We start from the raw sequence: 23,287 nt of genomic DNA on the forward strand, positions 1-23,287 counted from the left end.
TATTTTTGCCCCACCTTAAAAACTATTAATTACTCATAATAACTTGAAACAGGGCAAAAATTTGAGCAAATGACTTGTGGTTGGGAGGATGTAGGCTTTTGGTTTATAGAATGAAATTTGCTTGAAACACATAGACCATTAAAATATCCTTTTGATAGGATGTGACAGAAGTCTGGCATTCTTAGACAAAAACATATGTTGCCCAATATAGAAAATCCATAGTTATGAGCTATTTCACTTCAGGGGAACTTACCTTACAAAAGGATTCTTAGTTGTAAGGACATACTTGGCAATAAAGTTATAGTCAGCTGTCCTTGTACATTTTAAATAATTCCACTTACCAAAATAAGATACACATGTAACTGTTTAGAAACCTGCCTGTTACTCAAGGCCAGCCAGGTAGAATTCCAATTAGCTAGACCATACCTCTACACATACAACTGTGTTGCCACCTAGTGGCTGGGCTGATAGTTCATTTGATTTATTAATAAACAGCTACTGATCAAACAGCTCAAATATCAGGCTCTATTTAGGCAGCAAAGTTATAAAGAACAAGATTTCATTCCTACTCTCAAGTTGTTCACAGTGTGAAATGATGTGTGTGGATACAAATGTGAAAAAGAACATTTTGTGAAACATCTCAGAAAGTAATGACTTTTCAAATGGAAAAAAAAAAAAATAAAGGCAAATTCATGCATGTTTCCACATTCTGTACTGGTCGCTGTAAGCATGGGTGTGATCCTGACAGCGTGTTTATACTAGCCCTAGTGTAAGAATCCTCTCCTTGATTTCTGAGGTTGAATTTCTGTTTGCTGAGTATTTGTAAGTCCCTTAGAGAACTTGATTTTATTTTACTTTGTTCTCCATGTCATCAAAATAATACAGATTGCTAAACTAAACATTCTATTCTCGAACTTAAAAGGCATTTACTAGCATTAGTTATATTTCCATCTTACCCATGAGAGGGCAGTAGAATACATACATGTTAATTCCTTTATTACAGACACAGAACCCTTGCCAGGTTTGGTTTCCTATCTGGTACTTGGAATTCAGTCGGCGTCATTTTGCCAAATAATCTTCTTGAATGCAAAGTTTGGACTCTGAAATCAATTTGAATTTGAAATAAGTTGTAAAATCATGCTGTTCTAGCTTAAAATTTCGTCTTAGACAACTGCTTGGGAAGTGTTCTAAATAAAGAAAGACTTGGGGGAAGGTGAGAGGGGTAATCCATGAAGATCGCCATTCAAAATGTATGCAAACAATATTGACATTTATTTCCTCACCAAGACACGATTTTTTAAATGTCTTGTCGTTACACCCCCCCCCCACCATAAAAGGTAATTCCTGTTTGTCCACAGCTCGCGGTTTCACAACGGTGTGGGATATGCAGCTTTCACTGCCTTGGCTAAATTGGCTTGTGACAGTCATCTGTGATGTGTAACCAAACACTTCTCTTTCTGGCAGTCTTCTATTTTGGTACCTCTCTGCGAACAGATGTGGGAAGATTTTGGTCATCAGACCCAAGAGGCTGGGGCGGGGTGGGGTGGGGTGGGGTGGAATGGGGAGGGACGAGGTGGGTTGGGGTGTTTAGCGAGTGCTGGGAAACAGGCTCAACTCATCCCGACTCGCAGCCTTAGTGAAACTGGGCTGCCGCTCGCAGTAGGCACAGCGCCACGCACATACCTGAGTACGAGCGTGTTGCAGGCGTAGGGCTTAGGCATGTGTGTCACAACAGGGCGTGGGGGCCGACCTCAGGCACTGGGAGTATCAAAGGCACCCTGCTCTGGGACTTCAAACCTCAGGTGTTCGGAGCGTTATTTGCATCTGTCTACGTTTCAAGTTGGCACCGGACTGCAAATGCAGTGGCAAGAGAGAATTTCATGCTTTCCTTGAGGGAGATGCCATCTGGATTCCTCGCTTAAACTAGGAAGAGTCAACCTTCATGTAAAATTCAGGCCCATCACCGTGGGGCCAGTAGGACCGCAGGCACGGCAACTGCAATGGGACTTCGGCTACAGGCCTTGGCCGGAATCCGGGCCACCAACTTCTGGGGCAACGTTCTAGCCCAGAGGCTGACTCCAACAGGAGCTATTCCCTTCTCGACGGTTTTCGGGCGGTGCCGGGGGCGGGCCCTAGCGTGAAGGGAAGGGGAGCCAATAAGAACCGAGATTTGCCGTGCGGGGGTGGGGCCGCTGCCGGCCGGGGGCGGGGCCTTCGTAGGGCCTGCGGGGGCGGGACGGAGCCAACCGGGAGTGAGAGCGCCGAGACCTGGCGCGTCCGCGGAGAGCCGGACAGCTTCGCAGCCCGGCTGCGGGGGCGGCGTGGAGACCCAGGGCAGGTAGGCGCGGGGCGATCCGGGGCGGGCTGGGAGGAGGGGGCCTCGGTTCCTCGTGGCAGTGGACGTCGCATGCTGGGCGTCCGAAGCCCGGCTGGCAGTGCGGGAGCGGGCCGGCGGAGGTGTCGGCTCCGCAGTCTGAGCTCCTCCCCGGCCCCGAGGGACGCGCGAGTTGTCGGGACCCTGCGCCCCGCGACGCGACGATGAACCCTGGGAGCCCAGCTCGTAGGCTCGGCGGCTGTGGAGGGGCCGGGCGGGGCATGTCCCCGTCACTCACCTCGGGGACCGGGAGCGTTGGGCGCTGGGCAGTCTTAGGGCAGGGAGAGGGAGCGCCCCGTCGCGGAGGAAGCGCGGGGCTGTCGCTCTTGGGGGCTGGCCAGGGAGCTTGAACGTCGACAGGCTCAGAAGATGGGACTTTTAAACATTCTTGCTTTTTGTGTGTTTTGATTCATAACAGAATCTAATGAGCACAGCATTGAAAGTTGTCCAGTAGGATTTTGATGTTAAAATTGGACAATGCAACATCTAAGAACTTTTGAGTAACGAGTATAGCAGATGATGATTAGATAATGAGTCAAGGGCTGGAGTCTCGGCCAGGACCCACAGAACACATGTGATACCTCGGTCAAATCGACTTTTCTGGGCCTCTGTTTCCTTAGCTGTAAATCTGGGATGTTCATGCTTAGGGGTAGTCTGAAGGTCAAAGGAGATGAGTGAGAGTAGTCTGTAAATGTTAGGTATTGTAATTTGCGCACCAGCGTTAAGCATATTCTGTTAAGCAACTACTAAATGCCAGGCACATAGTAGGCACTCTGTAAGCCTTTACCCCGAAGCTAGTGATTCACCTCCAGTGTTTTAGATAAAGTCCTAAATCTCTGTTTACTTAGTACATAAATTGTTTAAGCTCCCCCCACCCCAACAAAATCAGTATTGTTTGAAGTGTGGTCCATTTTTTAACTGATCAATAAATTTTTCTAGAATAGAACATATTATCTACATATTGTTACTGCATTATTTATCATGAAGTTCAGTACCAATCAAATAATCTACTTTTTTGCTTTAAGGAAATAGAGTTTAAGTTACCTGGTAAAGTAAGCTGGGAGTATTGCTTCAGATCTAGACTTTCATCTGCTTTTAGTAAAAACTTAGTAAATTTTCAGTCCTTCAAAACAAAATTAATATGTAGCTGTATTTTTTTGTACGACCTTTATTATAGACATGTGCATTCTTTTCTATTGGTATATGAATGTATGTGGGGTTTTAGAGGGGGAATGGAAATAAAAAAAGAATAGCAGTTTGTAACCAGCAGACTTTTTTACTGGGGATACTTGTAGGCGTGTTCTGAAGTAGTTTCCCAGGCAGAAACCAGGAAATGTAGTAATTGTGTCTCTTGGCCTTTCGTTGTTGTTGTTGTTTTTAATATTAACTGTGGCAATAGATTTTTTAAAATACAGATATAAAGGAAGAATGTTAGTTTTTTTTGATGTGAAAAGAGAGTTTTCTAAACCTGGAAATTGAGTTTCGTTTTTTTTTTTAAAGATTTTATTTATTTATTTGACAGAGATCACAAGTAGGCAGAGAGAAAGAGGAAGGGAAGCAGGCTCCCTGCTGAGCAGAGAGCCCAATGCAGGCCTCAATCCCAGGACCCTGCAATCATGATCTGAGCCAAAGGCAGAGGCCCTAACCCACTAAGCCACCCAGGCGCCCCTGGAAATTGTATTTTAAATGATCTGTCTTATACACAAGAATTTTAGACCACTGGATACTAAGAGCAAGTCAAATGGAGTAGAGGTAAACTTCCTAATGAATACAATTTTTGTATTGCTTTAAAAGTTTTTTTTTTAAAGATTTTATTTTATTTATTTGACAGAGATCACAAGTAGGCAGAGAGGCAGGCAGAGAGAGAGAGAGAAGCAGGCTCTCTGCTGAGCAGAGAGCCCAATGTGGGGCTCAATCCCAGGACCCAGGGATCATGACCTGAGCTGAAGGCAGAGGCTTTAACCCACTGAGCCACCCAGGCGCCCCAAAAGTTTTTAAGATTTTATTTATTTATTTGACAGAGATCACAAGTAGGCAGAGAAGCAGGCAGAGAGAAGGGAAGGCAAGCAGGTCCCCTGCTGAGCAGAGAGCCTGATGTGGGACTCGATCCCAGGACCCTGAGATCAGGACCAGAGCCAAAGGCAGTGGCCCAACCCACTGAGCCACCCAGGCGCCCTTGCTTTAAAAGTTTTACGTTTAAGCAGTTCAGTGGAAGATAGGTGTTTTGAAAATACTTAAAGTATTATTTTAAATGTGTTCTCTATGTATAAATTTTGCTATAACTTATAGTTTGTTCCTCTTGGAGGTCTGAAGCCTTATAGTCACATTATTTATTGAGCACCTATTATATTCCATGGCACAGTTTTAGTACTTCCATCGAATTTGTGTATGAGTAGAATACAATTCCTTCCTTCTGGGAGGTTAACACTACCGAGTTGGCTAAAATAAGTAGCAAGAAAACTGTTTTTAAAACTGGTCATAACATCAGTCAACATTTATTGGGACCTCTTCTCAACCAGGCAGTGTTCCATATTTTTTACGTGCATGAGTTTATTGAGTCCTTACCACAGCACCATGAGGGTTGTCATTATTTCTGGGTCCTCATTAAGAGATACAGAGGTGGAATAATCCCCTATGAAAGAGCCTAGGCAGGAAGGCTAGCATTCAGACCAGGCAAACTCCAAAAATCCTAATCCTAACTTTTGCATTGTATGGAGTTTCATATTCTGTGAGTGAAATACCGATAAAACCCAACGTGTGTTTAGGAGAGTTCTGTAAAGAACTTCTTCAAAAAGAAGGAAAGAAAGAGACATAAAGAAAAAGAAACTGCTATTGCAAGATGTGGATGGAGGTTTGTCCAAGCTACAGTTTAATTATACTTTGTATATAAGAGCACCCCCCCCCCATGAATGATGGGATTCTTCTTGTTTCTAAACTCTCTGTCACTCAGTTACTGCAATTATGGCATTATCTTCATAATAGAAGAGGTGATTATTTTTCAATAAGAAGTTTAAAATGTCTGTTCTCAGACGGTAAGTTAAATGTTAGCTTTAAGAAAAGAAAATGCTCTCCTAGTGGCAAGAAGCTAATGACCAGACATGTAAATAAGTCCCTACAATTTCAGTGTGATAAGAGTTGTAACAGAGATAGAGATAGAATTCAGCGGGGACAATGATGAGGGGAAGAAGGAAGATTAGAGAGAAGATATCATATTTGAATCTGGCTTTGAGAAAAGGATAGGAGTTAACTGAGTTGGGGAAGGAAACAGAAGATGTGGATGAAAACAGAAATATTACGTGAAAGTATATGGTATTTGTGAGGAATATGTTGTAGTTTATTGACTAAAGGTCAGAGTGTGGGCCCCTCAGTAGCTCAGTTGGTTAAGTGTCTGCCCTTGGCCCAGGTCATGATCCCAGGCTCCTGGGATCCAGTCCCATGTTGGGTTCCCTGCTCAGGAGGGAGTCTGCTTCTCTCTCTCTCTACCCCACCCCCCACTCCTGCTCTCTCACTCTGTCTCTCTCTCTCTCTCTCTCAAAAATTAACCAATCAATTAATTTTTAAAAATCTTAATGTCTATTTAAAAAGAAATAAAGGTTAGAGTGTATGGAGATAAGAGGCTGGGCTAAAGGGGATGGTGCTTGGAAATAAACTGGCAAAAGAACATTTCTGAACTTGACTGCTAACCAGGTTAGGATCACTGAAATTGCTAGAAATGAAGTAAGCATGGGGTTTCAGTGCCTCTCATTTGGAATAATGAAGGTTTATCCAGTTTAGCAAAATTGTTCACTATAGAATGTGGTATTAAAGGTAGTTTAATACTTTGAAATGCATGATGTGTTACAGAAGAACGTATGGAGGTAGGTAAGTAAAAAGTTATGACTCAGAAAGAGAAAAAAGAAGTCTGCTGGTGCCACACAGTAAAGAGCTTGTGGATCATGCTAGAACTTTGGACTCAATTCTAAAGACAATGGAGAGCCAGTGGGGGATTTTAGGTAGTGAAGACAGATAACGTAGCTGCATGGGACAGAGGCTCGATTGGAGGGAGAGAGGTAAAACGTAGAGAGATAAGTTAGAAGGCTAACAGTATTGAAATAGTCCAGATAAGAGAGGGTAAGGGCCTGGAGTGGGAAAAACGTAACAGAGGTGAAGAGGAGAGGACAGGATAATGAAGATGTAGAATTTATAGGGCTTAAAACATGATTGGCTTTGAAGGTGAACAGAAAAGTAAATGACTTCATTTTTTAGCTTGGGAAACTGGATAGAGGAGCTTGTTCTGTTGGTGGTGGTTTTCGTTTTTTGTTTTCTTTCTTTCTTTCTTTCTTTCTTTCTTTCTTTCTTTCTTTCTTTCTTTCTTTCTTTTTAATGTGGGAGGAAGAGCATTGTTTCATTTAGAGCATGTTGAGTTTGAAGTGTCTTGGACACTTCAGGTGGAGTTGCCAGAGGAGGGTCCCGAGCCACCAGTCTCAGGAGGGAGGCTGAGATTGGTGATTCAGATTGCAGAGTTAGCAAGTAAGTGGTAATTGAAGGCTTAAGAGCAGACGGAATTGCTCAGGAAGAGCATATGGAACTAGAAGAGAAGAGGGCCGGGGATAAATGGTTTGCTTTGTATGAGTGGAAGGGATTACTGATTGATTGATTGATTGATTGATGCTAATTTTGTCTTATAACTTGTGATTATAAATCAATAAGATGGGCTTTAACTGAAGGTTAAGCAACTTTTACAACCCAGTGAATCCTGTTCTTTTAAACTTTTTTTGAGGGTGGGGGTGCCTGGCTGGTTCAGTTGGTGGAGCATGCAACTCTTAATCTCAGGGTTGTGAGTTCAGGCCCCATGTTGGGTGTAGAAATTACTTCAAAATAAATTATAAAAATAAATAAAAAGTGAATAAAATAAAATTTTATTTGGGAGTCACTCATTTGTTCCAAAAGTATATTGCCCGAAATACTATTGGAGTTCCTCTTTGTAAAAAAAAAAAAAAAAAAAAAAACTTTATAGCATATTCCCAGCCACACAAGAAAGTAGATCTTCTAGTTTTATTTTTTTCCTCCTCTGTACTTAATTTTTTTGTTGTTGGACTCAGGACTGAGATCAAGACCTGAGCTGAGATGAAGGGTCCAACACTAAACTGACTGAGCTGTCAGGTGTCCCCCACCTCTGTACTTTCAATTTCCATGCATATACAGCCTATTTATCTTGAATCAGAGCTATGAAAACAAATTACTATACCCTCACATGATTGGTAGTCAGAGAATGCTTTTTTCCAGAAGAGATCTTCGCTTCTGGTAAATATATAGATTATTAATACATGTTTGTTGGTTGATTCATCTTGATAACCAGTCTTACTCAACTTTGTCTCCAGGTGGCTTAACCATCTCCAGAATTCATACTCATAATCAAAGAGTGAAGGTTTGCCACCATTGAGAAGAGTCAAAGAATATGTTATAGCTATGAAAGCATTTTCAAAAATGGACTTTCAGGGGTGCCTGGGTGGCTCAGTGGTTAAGCCGCTGCTTTCGGCTCAGGTCATGATCTCGGGGTCCTGGGATCGAGTCCCGCATCGGGCTCTCTGCTCAGCAGGGAGCCTGCTTCCTCCTCTCTCTCTGCCTGCCTCTCTGCCTACTTGTGATTTCTCTCTGTCAAATAAATAAATAAAATCTTAAAAAAAAAAATGGACTTTCAAAAATGTTTTCCTAATTTGTAGTATTATTCAAATAAATGTATGGTCTCCTAAGGCAGGGAGTGCAAACGTTCTGTAAAGGGCTAGCAAGTAAATATTTTAGACTCTGTGGACCATCAATCTCTATCAGCCCTCAGTCCTGCCGGAAGAGCCTTGTCATACTTCAGTGAAAGAGCATGGGCTGTGTTCCAGTTAAAATTTATTTGTGGACACTGAAATTTGAATTTCATATTATTTTCACATGTCACAGAATATTATACTTTTTGATTATTTTCTCAACCATTTAAAAAATAAAAACCAGTCTGCTCAGGGGCTATATAAAAACAGGTGGTGGGCCACATTTGGTTGATTCTATCATATGGGATGTTTTTTGAAGTACTTAGATCTGTAAGTTTAGTTTAAAAAAAAAAAAGTTCCTGGGGCACGTGGGTGGCTCAGTTGGTTAAGCTGCTGCCTTTGGCTCAGGTCATGATCCCAGAGTCCTGGGATCAAGTCCCATATCAGGGTTCTTGCTCAGCAGGGAGCCTGCTTCTCTCTCTGCCTCTGCCTGCCACTCTGCCTGCTTGTGTTCTCTCTCTCAATGAAAAATAAATAAATAAATAAATATGAAAAATTTTTAAAAGTTCTTTACTACATCTAAGACTAATGATGTACTATATGTTGGCTAACTAAATTTAAATAAAAGTTCTTCGAAGTTGCACCTCCTGCTGAAAACGTATGAAAATTTTCAAATTCATCCTCCCATTTCTCATATAAAATAGGTGGAAAATACTCCCTTTATTGTTTTGGAAACTGAGAAATAGATTAACTTGTACAATGTCAGGATCAAAAATATGTTTGAGGTTAGGGAGAGGGTGGTCGAGTTATGGACATTGGGGAGGGTATGTGCTATGGTGAGTGCTGTGACTTGTGTAAGCCTGATGATTCACAGACCTGTACCCCTGGGGCTAATAATACAATATATGTTAATAAAAATAATTAATAAAAAATGTTTGGCAAACAGTGATCTGTTTGCCTCAGTGAAAGTGGGGACATTGAAAACTAAATGAAAAAAAAAAAAAAAAGACTAAAACTTGAAGGAGTGTCCTGCACTGGTTCCCAGAGGATTAGACAGGATGGAATCTTTTTTGTCTTTTTCCTCTCTGACTTCAATGAGTAATTTTTATCCTAAGGAAAAGAAAACATGAAGTTTTTCTTCACTTTATCGGCATTATAGGAGGTTGTAAGATTGAAGGATTAAGTAACTGTTGGTGATATGGAAAGGACTGACTTCACATCTGGCTGTTCCAGATGTTTCTCTTGTACCCCCTGTTTTTGAGAAGTAAATTCAATATTTTTTTCCTTAGAAGTCTTAGACTCCTGAGTAGCAGCCTGAAAGCAGACTTTTTAGCATTCAGTTTAGGCAATATTAAGCCACTTATATTAGTTAAAGGTTATTATTTATGCTGTTTTTTTTTTAAGTTAGATTTCTGACTTTCAAGGTTTTTATCATAGTGATAAATGTTTACAACAGAGAACATGGAAGAAAACTACTAGTCTTCCTTCAAAGTTTAAATTGATAGAAATGGCATATGTATGGGGTTTTTTGCATGGATATTAAAATTAAGAGAGATGGGTGAGTGTGTGTTATTCTTACAGCAACTTAAAAGAGATGTGGTTTAAAAAAAAAAAAAAAAAAAAAAAAAAAGAGATGTGGTTTGTGGTTGTTTTTGTCTTTCTTTTTTCCACTGGAGTGAAAAAAACAAAAATCTCCAGCTATCTAAGATATGTTTGAATTGGTTACTTGGCAATATGAAGCATAATTTTATATTTAAATATTTATCTGTATTCTTTGATACTCTATAGAGCCTATTGAAGCCAGGGATAATAGGACCTGCTGGGAGGAAAGGCCACAGCCTGCTCTGCAACAGTGTTGACTGCAAACTCCCCTTTCCCTGGCCCCTACCTCCATGGTAAGGGCTAGCAAGGAACAAAAGAGCAACATTATGTGAATTAAAGTGATGGTCCATTTGCACAGGATCACAATGCAGTGGTTATCATTGCATAGTTCAATCCAATTAGCATAATTCAAGGTCAGGCAAAATGTCGCAAAATCGTCTTGGCTGTGTGTGAAAGTGGTGACCTGCTGTCTAATCAAGAGAGAGAGAGAGTGCAGGAGCAGGGCAGAAGGGCAGAGGAAGGAGAAGCGGGCTCCCTGCTCCCAGGCTTGATTCCAGGACCTCGGGGTCATGACCTGACTCCAAGGCAGACGTTTAACAGAATGAGCCACCCAGGTGCCCCTAGTAATTGTAATTTAAAAGTAAATTAGATCAGTTTGCCTGTAAAATTTATTGTTTAGCTATTAGAAGAAAGCATGAAGTAAGGATCCAGAAACATGTTCAATAGCTGCATTTGGAAGTATAAAAATGTTGAGAAAATAGTGAATTGAGAAAGAGCCTAAGACTTTTAATGAAGATTATTTAAAATACAGGTTTATCAAATCTGCAAAACCTGACTATAATGACAGGTTTTTGTATTAATGTCTTTGTATCTGTATTAATGTTGCAGATGAAAGCTAAAACTCTTTAAAAAGACTTTTAGAAACACAGTATACTGGGTTTTTCAGTAAGCCTTTTCAAATATTTTCAAAGACAAAAAAAGTAAAATTATCTAAGGTTCCTTTTTATTCAAGGACCATTCCTGGTAAAGATTCATTGTTGTTTTAATTTCAAAACAGAAATGGCTACATGCCTCTTGGGAAAAAATATTCATCTAGAATGCAGGGATGGGGGGCCCCTGGGTGGCTCAGTTGGTTAGGTGCCTGCCTTCAGCTCAGTCATGATCTCAGGGTCCTGGGATCGAGTCCCTGCTCAGCAGAGAGCCCGCTTCTCCCTTTTTTGTCTGCCTCTCCCCACCCCATGCTCACGCTCTCTGTCTCAATAAATAAAACACTAAAAAAGTAGAATGCATGGATGTTATGTTTACGACTTTTTGATGATAAATCAGCTGAAAATTATAATTTCATCTCTTAGTGATGACATACCTCATTCCATACCATTATGGGATGTTTCATTAATGCTGATAAGGTGGCTATAGTGTGGTACAGATATCACAGTCCAAAGTGATGGGATCACTGATATTATAAGTTGTACCATGCTTTTAATTTGCCAAGAAAATGGATTTTGTGGTTTAGTTCTTCATTTACTGTGAAGAATGATTATATGACATTGCTTATATTTTGTATTAAGACCAGAGACTTTCCATTGCAAAGTAGAAAGAATGTAGTACTATTTTTGCCATTCACACCAACTTATTGTTTCAACTAGGATTTTCCACCCTGACCCAATTTAAAACAAAAGAATAAAAGACTCTATAGTGAACCTGATAAGTATGTAGCATTGTCTTTGTGTTTTTCAGAACTGGAATTAATTTATGAACAAGAAAGGTCACCTATTGCATTACACTGAATCTCTTCTAATTTTAATTTTTATATTGTTTATTTTAGAATTTTAAGTATATTTGCATCATGGGAACATAATATTTGATGTTAACTTTATGTTTTATCATATGTAGTAAGGGTAATTATTTTGTGCAACTTCTGTTTCAGATGTGTGTATTTTGACAACAAATGTATTTCTTGCCATGGGTTTGGTTAGGACAGTTCATGAAACACTGGCCTGTAGTGCAAGAGGAGGGACTTGACTCGCTGGGCAGTCCTCACTCACTAAGCTGGCTCAAGAATCTTGGTGATGGTGTGGGCATGTTTTATAAAACCAGACCAATGTATACTTCTGCTGTTCCTGCCCTTTGATGATCCCTTTTTGTCTTTCCATTCTTCCCCAGAAAAATTATGATTGCCCGCTCTATCCCCTCCTCTGTGGATATTACATGTTCCTACTTTCCTTGTGTTTTTTGATTCCCTCAAGCCCAGTTTCTCCCCACAAATAGGCCTCTCCTTCACCCAGTGCCTGAGACTTCAGTTTTGCCCTCATCATATCACCAGGTTGCTTTCTCCACTGATCTTCCATTATGCACCCCAAGAAGCAAGGCATTCCCCTGAGTGGAGTGAATCACTAGTTTTCCTGTTTCTGGCCCCAGCTTATTTTGTTCATTCTTGTGCCCAGCTTTACAGGGAGGTGAAGAATCAGATAAGCCGGACCCTCTAGGAATCATGCCATCCAACTCCAATCAGCTATCCAGCCACTTATCTCTGAACTGTGCATCTTGTTGAGTAGCTTGAGTAGCTCTTCAAGATTTTAACCTCAAGTAGCCAGGTCTTTTCTCTAAAATAGTCAGGCATTTTCTTTTCATAGATTGAGACCTAGTACACCATGAGCAAGCTTCACTGACTTGGTGTGAGAAACTTTTCATGACTTGGTCTGAGTCTTCATTATACACACCTTCTCGTGTTTCTCCCACTTCTGTGAGAGCTGCCATCCTTCTTGGACTCCTAAGCTTTTTTCTTCCATAAGACTTAACTTTCCCCAAACCGTTTTCCATGTATTTATCCTTCTTTTTTTTTTTTTTTGGCCACAATTTTTAAAGATGTATAGGGTTTTTTCCCAGCTTTAAAACATTGTGTTTGAAATGACTTGCCCCTTGTGTTTTTATTCGTCTCACTGGCTTTACGATAGCTGTTGTGTTCATCACTGCTCCATTTGCTCACTGATTGTCATCTAGCTAGCTGTCATCTGTCCTTACTGTCCTTTTGACACCATTCATTAATGCCCTCTCATCAAGAATGAGGACCCCTCTCAGTCTTCAGGCTCCCTACTCCTAAGATACTGATGCGCCTCTTCCTTTTCTTTCTAGGACATTTTCCCTCCCATGATCACCTGTGATCCACATTATCCTGATCCTGTCAGCCCTCACTAGTCTTTTGGCCACTCATTGCCTGATTTTGTCATTTCTACTCGTTTACAGATCCTAATCATGTTTCCTGTTCTTAAAGGTTTAGTTCCTGACTCTGCTTTTTAAAAAACTCTCTGCTTAGGGAACCTGTAGATTCTTGCTTCTTTTTTCTGCACCGAGCCTATCTTAAAACCTCCCCTGCGCTGGGGTTTTCCCTCTCTCACTTGACTCTTACCAGATAATCTCACCTGTTACTTCAGAGGGGAGACGGCAGCCTTCAGGGTGAGGGAAGTTCATCTGTGCACGGCCCTTCCACCTTCTATAAGTACACCTGCGGCCTTACTTTCTTTCCTCATTCCCTTCTGTCCCAGTGGGAGAGCTGTCCCTCTTCCTGTCAGCTGCTAACCCCTGCAGCTCCAGGTGGGTGCCACACCATCTCTCCCTTTAGGGGTTTGCTCTCAGACCTTTGTTTCTTCTCTACTGACTCCTTTCCACCAGTGTTTAAATAATCTTAGTTCTTTTCTATTAAAAAAAAAAAAAAAAAAAAAGCTCTACTGAAACCTGTGTTCCTGGTTAGCTACTACTCTGTTGTCCACTTGCCTGCCTGGATGAGCTCCTTGAAGGATTGTCTCCAGTTGCTGGTTCCATTCTTTTTGTCCTATTCGCCAGTCAGTTCACTGTGACCTCCCTTTAGCTTCCTCCATGCCACCGAACCTGCTCTTGCCTAGGTCCTAATGGCTAATACACATTCAGGTCTTTATCGGATCTCACCTTTGTTTTTTAAACTTTTTTTTTAAAACTTGTTTTATTTATTTATTTATCTCAGAACACCCCAGGGCAAACCTGAGTGGAGGGGGGTGGGGGGATGGGTAGAGGGAAAGGGAGAGAGAAACACCTTAAGCTGACTCCCAGCTGAGTGCGGAGCCTGATACAGGAGCTTGATCCCAGGACTCTGCGATCGTGACCTGAGCCAAAACCAAGAGTCAGATGCTCAAACAACTGAGCCACCCAGGCATCCTTACCTTAGTTGACCTTCTGGTGGTATATCTGTTGACCATTCTTTTCTGTTTGGAAGATTCTCTTCCTTTGGCTTCCATAATTCCACACACTCTTGGCATTTTCTCCCATCTTTTATCTAAATTTATGACAGAAATTACCATCTATGATAGAAAAGAACTGACCTAGAATGTCCCCAAACTGACCTGTTTCGGGTTAGTACTGTTTTTGGAATTTATAATGCTTCATTCCAGCAGAGTATGATAACCTGTAAAAAAAAAATCATTTGAAGAAATAAAATATGATTCTGTGGTAATAAAGGATGTGTGGCATGGTATGGTAAGAAATAAATGAGTGTAAAGTTTACATGGAAACCACAGCGAGATGCCACTGCATAGCAAGATGCCACTGCATAACAGAATGGCTAAAATGTAACAGACTAACAGTGTAAGTGCTGGTGAGGCTGAGGAGTGACCAGAACTAATAGACTGCTGGGGAGAGTGTAAATTGTAAGTTGTGTAAGTTGGTACAAATCCTTCTGAAAAGCCTTTGGCAGCGTCTGTTAAAGTGAAGCATCTGTGTATCCTATAACCCAGCAATTCTACTCCTAGTTAATACCCAAGAGAAATAAGTAATTGTGTATATTAAAGACACGTAGAAGAATATTTATAAGAGCTTTCCTCATAATAGTCAAAACCTGGAACAAATGTGTGTATCTGTCAAAAGGAGAATGGATTCGGGGCGCCTGGGTGGCTCAGTGGGTTAAAGCCTCTGCCTTTGGCTCAGGTCATGATCCCAGGGTCCCGGATCAAGACCTGTATTGTACTCTCTGTTCAGTGGGGAGCCTGCTTCCTCCCTTCTCTCTCTGCCTGCCTCTCTGTGTACTTGTGATCTCTATCATATAAATAAATAAAATCTTAAAAAAAAAAACAAAAACAAAAGGAGAATGGATTAATAAATGCTGGTGTTTCCATTGGATGGAATAATACTCAGCAATGAAAAAGGGAAAACTACTGCTATATACAACAACATGAATGAATCATACAGACATTATTTTGCATGAAAGAAAACATATACAGAATACTACACCTGGGGGGCACCTGGGGGGTCAGTTGGTTAAGCGTCTGCCTTCAGCTCAAGTCATGATCCCAGGGTCCTGGAATCGAGTCCCACATCGGGCTCCCTGTTTGGTGGCAAGTCTGCTTCTCCCTTTCCCGCTGCCCTTCCCCACTGCCTGTTCTTTCTCTCTCTTTCTCAAATAAATATTAAAAAATTTAAAAAGGAATAATACTATTGTATAAATTATGTTAAAATGAATTCAAGAAAGGCAAAAACAAGAGAAATACTTGTTACTGTTGTTCTGTTTGTCCGGTATGCCTCTTAGTTCTGTTCTTCTGGTAGATACTTTCTCATCTGTCAAATCCCATTTAATAATAAACTTCCCATACTTATATATAAATTTCCTGTGAGCGTGTTTGTATTTTATTTTCATGTATTAATTTTCTAATGGGACGTAATATGAAATGAAAGGTACATAGACTGATGACGTTCTCTGCCACTCAGCTATGTGACTCTACACCTCTGTTTTCTGTCTACAAATGAGGACAGAAGTAACCTGCCTGCAGCAGAGATTTTTTGCTTACTTTAATATGCATTCTCCAAAGAAACAGAAATCAGTTTTTTGCTGGGCACATTGCAGGATGAAAAGATGAATGATTATATTCCAGCCTCCATTCATACAGTACATGTGACTTAAGTCCTGGTCAGTGGGCCATAAGCAAAAGTGTTACATGGAACTTCCAGGAATGAGGCTTTAATAGAGCTCCCTTTTTTCCTTTTTATTTCCTGGAATGTGGATATAATAGTTGGAGCTCTGACAGCTAGTTTGAGCCTGAAGTGATCATGACAACAGGAGCTATATGATAAGGATGGTGTAGCAGTAACACTGGAGCCTGAGGACCTGGGGGTACCTTGGGCTGTCTGCTCTCTCTTAAGTGGCAGAGAAAGAGACATCTCTTTGTTTAACAAACATTGGTTAAGCCACTGCTCTTTTCAGTTTTTAAGTAATCTGTAAACAAACTTAATCCTAACTGATCTACTACCACAGAGAGGTGCTCCGAAAATTAACTGAGATAAAGTGACTAAAGTGATTGGCACATAATAGTTACTTAATAAGGCTCAATACTGGGGCGCCTGAATGGCTCAGTGGGTTAAAGCCTCTGCCTTCAACTCAGGTCATGATCCCCGGGGTCCTGGGATCGAGCCCCACATCGAGCTCTCTGTTCAGTGGGGAGCCTGCTTCTCCTTCTCTCTCTGCCTGCATCTCTGCCTACATGTGATCTCTGTCTGTCAAATGAATAAATAAAATCTTTAAAAAAAAAAATATGGCTCAACTACTGTTACTGCCATTGTAATTCCCAAATGCCTTTATATGAAGTGGGTGCTCAGGACATATTTGATGAATCTTCTAAAAAGTAAGTTACCTTTATGGGTAACAAATGCTATACAAGTGATTTATGTTTATTTTTATTTAAAAATTAGAAAACACAAGTGTTCCTGGGTGTCTCAGTCAGTTAAGCATCTCCCTTCAGCTGAGGTCATGATCCCAGGGTCCTGAGATCAAGCCCTGTGTCTGGCTTCTTGCTCAGTGGGGAGTCTGCTTCTTCTGCCTCTGCCTGCCACTCCCCCTGCTTGTGCTCTCTCTCTTTCTTTCAAATAAATAAATCTTTAAAATAAAATAAAATATAGGGTACCGGGTGTCTCGGTTGTTAAGCATATGCTTTTGACTCAGGTCATGATCCCAGGGTCCTGGGATCAAGCCCTGTATCAGGCTCCCTGCTTGGTGGAAAGCCTGCTTCTCCCTCTCCCACTCCCCCTGCTTGTATTCCTTCTCTCATTGTGTCTCTCTCTCTGTCAAATAAATAAATAAATAAAATCTTTAAAAAGGTAAAACAATAAAAATTAGAAAACACAGATTAACTAAAAGAAAACTCAGCCATAGTTCTATTATTAGAGATAATCACTGTCAATGTTTCAGTATATATTTACTTTTAAATTTTATTTATTCATCTAGATTTTTGAATTAATTCTTATAATATTTTTCTTTTTCTTAATAGATTTTGAACATGGTATAACTTATTAGTATTTCAGTGTATGAATTTACCGTAATACTGTACATTTAATGATAGTCCCCTGTTGGAAATTTATTTTCAGCTTTACAGTAATCTAAATTTACTCTTGGGGTGCCTGGCTGGCTCATTTAGGAGAGCATCTGACTCGATCTTGGAGTCATGAGTTCAAGCCCCACACTGGGTATAGCGTTTACTAAGAAAGAAAAAAGAAAAAAGGAAAACCTTAAAAAAGTAAAAAAGCCTACTCTTGTGTACATATTCGTGAATTTATCCAGTTACACCCCTAGGATAACTTATTGGAAGTGCTATTTCTGCAATATCTGTGTATTCATTTTTTTTAAATTAAGATTTTATTTAATATAGAAAAATATAAAGGATACAACTTAAAAGATCCATTATTCTACCACCCGAATAGATCCTGTTTTAATATTAAAAACAAGAAAAAATATATAACCATGGTTAAAAAAAAAAAAAGATTCAAGCCTTGTAAAAAGTTATAAAATAAAGAGTAAAAAAACTTGTTCCGAGGCCTTATCACTGGTCCCATCACTGGTGATTTCTTGCTTATCCAGCACAATCCAACACACAGTGTCCATAAAATTTAATCTTATAGAATATTGAGTCATGTTACTACAAAGACTATAAAAATTTTCTTAAAGTATGGTCTGATTATATAAAAAGTATCCATGTGAAGATAATGTAACTTTTACAGACAGAACCAACCACATACTGAACTGAGAAAGTCCAAATGATTGTAAGATGATCACTTTCTAAGCAATCCCTTGGTCCACTTTGAGGAAGAGAAGAGGTCTCGTCCACCCCCTCCCATTTCAGAGAAGGAGGCCGAATGCAGGAGGAATCAGCTGTGGTAATGTCAGTTTACATCATGGCAAGGGGTGTGTGTGTGTGTATGAGTATGTATTATACATATCTGTATATCCTTTTTAAAAGTCTGTATAGAGATGTAATCATACTAGAGAGATTGTTTCCCCCACTTTTATTTTGGACATTTTTCCATATCTGCCCACAGATCTCTACCTCATTCTTTTTTTTTTTTTTTTGCTTTTTAATTTTTTAAAAAGATTTTATTTATTTATTGGACAGAGAGAGATCACAAGTTGGCAGAGAGGCAGGCGGGGGCGGGGTGGGGAGCAGGCTCCCTGCTGAGCAGAGAGCCCAATGCGGGGCTTGATCCCAGAACCCTGAGATCATGACCTGAGCTGAAGGCAGAGGCTTAACCCACTGAGCCACCCAGGCACCCTCTACCTCATTCTTTTTTATATTTGCATGTTACAGGTATCCCCCATTTTTTGAGAGTTCACGTTAGGCTGCTTTGCTTTTATGGGCAATCTGCAATTTTACAAAGAAAGGCAAAAAGTGAAAATAGCATTCAGCATTTGTTTTGCATCACACTGAGCTGTTATAGATGCAGCTGCCCCACCCTCTGCACGATGACCCCCTACCCCGCCCTGCCACACACACAGAGCTAGCCTGTCTCTGCGGAGCTCCTTCCCCTGAAACTACTCTCAGTATCTCAGCATCCAGCCACCATGGCTTTGAACTGCATCTGTGAGCATCTGTGCTTTAGCTCAATTTATTTTGTGCATCCATTAGCAAAATGTGTCCTAAGGTAACAGAAAACCCTAAGAGAAGTTATTTGGAGGGAGTCTAGGAAAGCTCAAACAGTTTTCCATATAAATTAACGGTGATCGCTTCTTCACTTTACACCAGTTTGGGTTAGGAAAGGTTTCCTAGAAATGCTCTGCTTATAGATGGGGGGAAGCCTGTAGTCAATCAAGGTGTTCTGTTTGTGCAGGTTGTCTGTTACACACTGACACCCCGCTGACAGCCTGAAATCCAGCCAGAGTTTCACTTGTCAATACTGTGGGCCAGTTTGCCCCGGCTCCTCACCCCACGCTGGTTCTGAAAGTCCACCCAGACCACCCATCAGCCTTATACCCCCTCATTTTGCTCAGCCACTGACATCCTGGGCAAGGCTGCACCTGTGTAGGGCCTGCGTGATGCAGCTCAGTGTGATGCAAAACAAATGCTGAATGCTATTTTCACTTTTTGCCTTTCTTTGTAAAATTGCAGATTGCCCATAAAAGCAAAGCAGCCTAATGTGAACTTGACCTTGTTCAGGCCCCACAGGCCACACCATGTGACCTCTCTTACACAGATGCTATCCTGATCCCTCCTGCTCCGGTGCTCTGATCCCCTGCTCTGGTCCCTTGCAGCTCTGCCTTACTCTGGATGCCTGCCTTACTCTGTTCCACCTAATGGCTTTAGGACTGGATTGTCCAGGAAAGAGGAGGGGAAGGAGAGCAACTTGGATGCTTTAAAGAGGTAATTGTTGGGCCGGAAGGTTAGTATACTACAGATCTAATACTTCGTGTGTTTCTATGGTAATTTGAGGAATAAGGGACATGTTTAATAATTATGTGAATATGGGGCGACTGGGTGGCTCAGTGGGTTAAAGCCTCTGCCTTTGGCTCAGGTCATGATCCCAGGGTCCTGGGATTGAGCCCTGCATCGGGCTCTCTGCGCAGCAGGGAGCCTGCTTCCCCTTCTCTCTCTGCCTGTCTCTCTGCCTACTTGCGATCTCTGTCAAATAAATAAATAAAATCTTTAAAAAATAATAATAATTATGTGAATGCAGTTTTACTTTCTGTTGTTTTTATATTGTCAAGTGAGAGAAAATATCCATTGAATGTATAATTTGGGGATTTGAGAACTTGAGAAATCCGGTCTTCTGACTTTTTGGCTTTAGAATAACATTGGAAGTTATGTTCAGTGGATATGAATGTATGTTTTTAGGAGTGCTTGTTATGTCTATAGTTTTAAATCCTTGAAAGTGCATTTTTTTTTACATAACACTAAAAAAAAGCAGGATGTGAATACATATATACTAAAATTGCTACTATATAAAAATATGCTTATGAAAAAAGGCAGGGAGGAAATATACCAAAATATACCAGCGATTATGCTGGAGGTGGTAGGCCTAGAGGTGTTTTCCCTCATTTTCTCTATTTTTCAAAATTTCTAAAAAGTAGTAGTTTATGATATTTAAAACTTATTTTTTTTAACTTTCTAGAATTTTTTTTCAACCTTTGACACTATAGGAAGTAAGAATTTTGGTGCTAAGAAGAGCTCAGCAAAGTTTGAATTTGTGATTTAAAAACTATGTTACTGGGGCATCTCAGTGGCTCAGTTGGTTAAGCATCTTCCTTTGGCTCAGGTCATGATCTGGTCCTGAGCCTACTTCTCTCTCTCTCTCTCTCTCTCTCTCTCTCTATGTTCCCCGGGGCACCCTCCCCATGCACGTGTGCGCGCGCGCTCTCTCTCTCTATCTCTCCTGCATACGGGTGCTATCTCAAATAAAGAAAATCTTAAAAAATAATAATAACTTGCTTTAAAGTTATTTTGAAGTTATTTGTAAAGTTTAAAAGTTCTAATTTCTTATAGTTATTTCTTAATACAGAGGAGGTTTAAAAAGGATAATTAGATAAAAATATTAAGATAAACTTCATTAATTGTATGGACAGTTACTAACATTACATTAATTTAATGAAATTGTAAAGTTTCATGTAATTAAAGTTACTTTTCTATATGTTTTCACATTGTGGCATTTCATAAAACTTCCTCTTCTGCTGAAACATTTATTCCGACTACTGTACCTAAGTGGTCTTTTTTTTTTTTTTTTTTAAGATTTTATCTATTCATTTGACAGACAGAGATCACAACTAGGCAGAGGCAGGCAGAGAGCCCGACGCAGGGCTCAATCCCAGGACCCTGAGATCATGACCTGAGCTGAAGGCAGAGGCTTCAACCCACGGAGCCACCCAGGTGCCCCTGTACCTAAGTGGTCTTTAAAATTTAGCTATGAACCAGCACTTTTTATCCCCTTGGGTGGGAGTGGTTACCAGTCCCTGTGTCTCTCTTATTCTGGGTACAAGTTAAGCACTTGGAGTGATTATCTTGAGCTTCCAGTCCCTTGGCTTGAGGTAACCAGGAAGTACCTCCTCCTTTTCCTTTAGGAGGCAAGAAAATACACACTGTCTAATTTCTTTAAAGTTCTTCACACACACACACACACACACACACACACACACAAAGATTAAAAAAAGAAGTTCTTTACATTGTCCCTTGTAATCCTTACAACTAACTAATTATAATTCTTTTTACATAGTTGCGATAAGAGGATAATGAACTGATGTTAGCAGGGCTGGTTTTTGGCTGCCCCACTTTATAAGCTGTGCACTTCTCTTTAGAATATGGAAGTATTTGACTCCTATTGTTTTGATCTTGGCCTCTGAGGCCCCTGCTGAAATTCCGAGAGGACAGGAAAAGTTGCATTTGACATCCTGTTATATTAGCTGATATTATTGTTATGTCTACCCACAAACAAGTAATGCATACTGATTAAATGCAGAAGCTTGGGAGCAAAGCGGAACTAAGTTTGTGTTACCTGGGTAACTTACCGAACCAGTTCAGTCTCGGCTTCCTCCTCTGCAGAAGGGAGGGAATAATAACTGTCTGTCAGAGCTGTGAGAATTAAATGTAATAATGTCTGTAGGTACTAAGCACAATGCTTGGCACCTGGAGCACTTAATAAATGATGATGATTATCAGTTAAAATATCCCATTACTCTGCAGACAGACCTGTGCTACCTGGAATTTTTTCTCTTTACCTTTTATTTGCTAAAATATTTGGGTAGTGGAAATTAGGTTCTGCTGATGAGAAATATAAGAACTGGCTTAGAGAAGACTCTTCTGACCTTAGTTATGCTATTACATGACATTAAATACTCTCCTGTTAACTTATAGCCTTCTTTATAAGACAGGAACAGTGGTGAGGATAACCAACCATACCATTAGTTGATTTGGAAGATAGGTTGTAAAACTTAGGGATTATATTACGTGGGTATTTTTTCCCCAAAGTATCTTTCAAAATTTATTTTTCTAGATATATTTAGTTGGATGTCTTTGAAGTGTATTTGGTAATACATTAATTTATAGGTTAACTGCATTATAGTGCTCTTTCATTTAGTATTCTGTTTCAGTCCAAGGATATGGTTTCAACAGTGTACTGATTAACATATGTGTTTTAGCAGGGGTCCTACTGTAAGAAAATTAGTTTGCATTCTTTTCACAGACATTACCTAGTAGCAGGAAGAAGTGATGTAAAGCCAATGAAATTGCTTGACAAAGTGGGGCAAATATTAGAGATTTGAACAGAATGTTGTCATACTGTGAATCAGCTACACAGTCATCATCTGGTTTTGATTGTTAGCGTGCCCACTGTACAAATCAAACTATTGCCACCCCCCTTGTCCAGAACAATAATATTATATGTCCTGTTTTTCTATCTATATCATCTAAATCTGTTTTGCTATATCAATGGTTCATCCACGAGTGAAACGTTTTTACACCTTTCACATCAAAAATTGAAGATACATGTTTACAAAGGAGGGAAAAGCTTAATTCTCCAGGAAAATAAAATAATTTTAAACTTGGATATACCTAACAACATAATCTTAAAAAGAAAGGAAGGAGAAAAAGAAAAGAAAGAAATGAAAGCCGCATCCCAAAGAAATTTCAAATTTTATAAAGGAGACATTTAGGACAAGGCAAGAGTTGCCGAGAGCTTGGTCTCTGGATTCCTGATACAGGGATCAGATAAGGATTTTTAGTGCACACAGCACTCCTGGTGTTTGTGAATCTAATTTCCAGCTTCATTTCGGGATCTGTGCTCCAGAGTAACTCTTTGGAAATCAGAATTATCTCTTAAGTTCTAAGAGGTATGGTTAGCTGAAGAGCCTGCTTCCACACTCCTAGGGATCTGGAATTTTTTATAAGATGCTGGTTTGGGAAGTTAGTACTTCTACTTTATGTAAGGCCTGTTTTACCAAGAGCCCACACAGCCTTCTAGGACCGGTACACTTCCGGATATAGTACATTGCACAGTTAACCATACCTAGTTTGCTTTAAACTAGATTAGCTGGAACCCTGGATTCAAGTCTGGCTGCAACAGAAGCACAGTGTGATGGCCAGCCTCCTGGGTATTTAGACTGAGGAACACTTTTCCCAAATCCCATTCTTCTTTCCTCCTGCCTCTAGTGCCTTTCTCCCCTGTCCCGAGGCTGCTTTTGTGTTTCCCTGTCATTCAAGAAAGGCTAAGGATGGGTGGCTCAGTGGGTTAAAGCCTCTGCCTTCAGCTCAGGTCATGATCCCAGGGTCATATTTCGAGCCGCATTGGGCTCTCTGTTCAGCAGGGA

At 40.5% G+C, this 23,287-nt stretch overlaps 1 protein-coding gene across 3 annotated transcripts in view; it reads left to right on the forward strand.

The window, feature by feature from the left end:
* The first annotated feature begins 2,201 nt into the window (after nt 1-2,201).
* DENND2C (DENN domain containing 2C) overlaps nt 2,202-23,287 on the forward strand; it is an 82,835-nt gene continuing 61,749 nt past the window's right edge. For 2 of the 3 annotated variants that reach the window (XM_082685015.1, XM_082685013.1), the window contains exons 1-2: nt 2,248-2,338; nt 19,247-19,355. The gene's annotated coding sequence lies outside the window, so the exon portion shown is untranslated. Of the gene's footprint in view, nt 2,339-19,246; nt 19,356-23,287 lie in introns of all 3 variants that reach the window. The other variant, XM_082685014.1, reaches the window with a different exon arrangement.

This window comes from Mustela nivalis (assembly GCF_964662115.1).
Source record: "Mustela nivalis genome assembly, chromosome: 10".
Classification (NCBI taxonomy): domain Eukaryota; kingdom Metazoa; phylum Chordata; class Mammalia; order Carnivora; family Mustelidae; genus Mustela; species Mustela nivalis.